Raw genomic sequence first — 2824 nt, 5'->3', positions numbered from 1 at the left:
CCATGGCAGGTTTCTAGACAGAGAACGTACAATTGTTATTGCTGTTCCTTTGTGTCCCTGGGTCCCAAGTGGATAGTCAGAGTTCAAGGCCCCAGGATGTCCTAGTTGGGCACAGAAAATGAGGACGGGGTCTGGTATTTTCTTTGATGCAATCTTGTGTATTTACAAAGAATGCCCAAAGTCCTGCTTCTCCAAATGCAGGAGAAACCAGAAACAAAAGACTAGTTTCTTAGCTTACATCCCCAATCCTCTTTAGCCGACACCAGAGGCAAAGACCCTCTCTCGATCTTCTTCCAGGGTCATACATAGATTCACCAAGGGCAAGTCATGCCTGACCAACCCGATTGCCTTCTATGCTGAGATAACCGGCTCTGTGGATATGGGGAAAGCAGTGGACGTGATATATCTTGACTTTAGCAAAGCTTTTGATATGGTCTCCCACAATATTCTTGCCAGCAAATTAAAGAAGTATGGTTTGGGTGAATGGACTGTAAGGTGGTGTGACAAAGTTCCTCCTCTGCCTTGGTGGGTCCTGCGCTTATTGGTGGATTTGATCACCTCAGAGATTCATGGCAGCCCTCAGTTTGGCCACTTTTGCTAGCGGCTCAAACCTGCTGTTCACTCAGCTAACCTCATCACTGTCCGGCATGGGGAAAGAGAGGGAAACAGTCCCCACAGTCTCTGCTGTCCCACCTAGCAAGTCAGGGGACAGGCTGGGAATTTTCCCCTCTGGTGGGACCCACAGTCCAGGTCAACTCTTCTTTTATCCAATAGGGAGGAGGGGGGTCGGGGGAACTGGAGCCCACCCTCTACTCCGGGTTCCAGCCCAGGGCCCTGTGGATCGCAGCTGTCTATAGTGCCTCCTGTAACAGCTGCATGACAGCTACAACTCCCTGGGCTACTTCCCCATGGCCTCCTCCAAACACCTTCTTTATCCTCACCTCAGGACCTTCCTCCTGATGCCAGATAGCGTTTGTACTCCTCAGACCTCCAGCAGCACGCCCTCTCACTCTCAGCTCCTTGCACGCCCCTTATGGACTGTAGTGAGGTCCTTTGTAAACCAGATGCCCTGATTAGCCTGTCTGTCTTAATTGGTTCTAGCTGCTTCTTAATTGGCTCCAGGTGTCCTAATTAGCCTGCCTGCCTTAATTGGTTCCAGCAAGTTCCTGATTGTTCTGGAAAAGCCCATTATCTTACTCAGGGAAAAGGGGCCTGCTTAATCTGAGGCTAATATTTCTGCCTTCTATCACTCCCCTGTAGCCATTTGGCCCGACCCTGTCACAGTGGATAGAAAGCTGGCTAGAATGTCGGACTCAACAGGAAGTGATCAATGTCTCGATGTCTAGTTGGCAGCCGGTATCAAGCGGAGTGCCCCAGAGTTGGTCCTGGGCCGGTTTTGTTCAACATCTTTATTAGTGATCTGGATAATGGGATGGATTGCACCCTCAGCAAGTTCACAGACGACACTAAGATGGGGGGAGAGGTAGATATGCTGGAGGGCAGGGATAGGGTCCAGAGTGACCTAGACAAATTGGAGGATTGGGCCAAAAGAAATCTGATGAGGTTCAACAAGGACAAGTGCAGAGTCCTGCACTTAGGACGGAAGAATCCCATGCACTGCTACAGGCTGGGGACCGACTGGCTAAGCAGCAGTTCTGCAGAAAAGGACCTGGGGGTTACAGTGGACGAGAAGCTGGATATGAGTCAGCAGTGGGCCCTTGTTGCCAAGAAGGCTAATGGCATATTGGGCTGTATAAGTAGGGGCATTGCCAGCAGATCGAGGGAAGTGATTATTCCCCCATATTCGGCACTGGTGAGGCGACATATGTAGTATTGCATCCAGTTTGGGACCCCACACTCCAGAAGGGATGTGGACAAATTGGAGAGAGTCCAGCGGAGGGCAACGAAAATTATTAGAGGGCTGGGTCACGTGACTTATGAAGAAAGGCTGAGGGAACTGAGCTTGTTTAGTCTGCAGAAGAGAAGAGTGAGGGGGGATTTGATAGCTGCTTTCAACTGCCTGAAAGGGGGTTCCAAAGAGGATGGATCTAGACTGTTCTCAGTGGTAGAAGATGACAGAACAAGGAGTAATGGTCTCAAGTTGCAGAGGGGGAGGTTTAGGTTGGACATTAGGAAAAACTTTTTCACTAGTAGGGTGGTGAAGAACTGGAATGGGTTACCTAGGGAGGTAGTGGAATCTCCTTCCTTAGAGGTTTTTAAGGCAGCTTGACAAAGCCCTGGCTGGGATGATTTAGTTGGGGTTGGTCCTGCTTTGAGCAGGGGGTTGGACTAGATATCTCCTGAGGCCTCTTCCAGCCCTGATATTCTATGATTCTATGATTCTATCCCACTGAGCACAGAGCAGGGAAATCTGCTTTAATCTCACTGCCCCACCACAGAGGTGGCTGCATCTCAGCGCTGGGCAAACAATCCCTGTCCAGTGTTCCTGGTGGCTGTTAGCTGGGAGATGTGATTTCCCTTTACAGAATCTGTGCTGGTTAGAATCTGTCACCGTATAATCTCCCAAGAGCTTTATTGTTCTATTTTCTATTGTTGTCTCAGCCCATTTCCCAGTTTTCTCTAACTTTTTACTTTTTACCCTTTTTTTCAGTTGTAAAAAGCAAAAGAAAGAGGGGGGAGGTGTATTTCTCCACGGTCTGTCAGTTTTCCCTCCTTTTTCACCCCCTTTTCCAGTGGGAAATGTCCAGCTCTACCTTTCTTCCTTATCCCAGCTTGCTGGTCAGTCCAGAAAGTTCCTGCACCTCCGCAGGTTATCTTAGTTATTTCAATCTGCCACCAAAGTGCCTCTCCTTGCAGCTTCGCA

This window comes from Mauremys reevesii, linkage group 24 (assembly GCF_016161935.1).
Source record: "Mauremys reevesii isolate NIE-2019 linkage group 24, ASM1616193v1, whole genome shotgun sequence".
In the NCBI taxonomy this organism is placed as follows: Eukaryota; Metazoa; Chordata; order Testudines; family Geoemydidae; genus Mauremys; species Mauremys reevesii.
The sequence above is the reverse complement of the archived record's forward strand: the minus strand, read 5'-3'. Positions refer to the sequence as shown.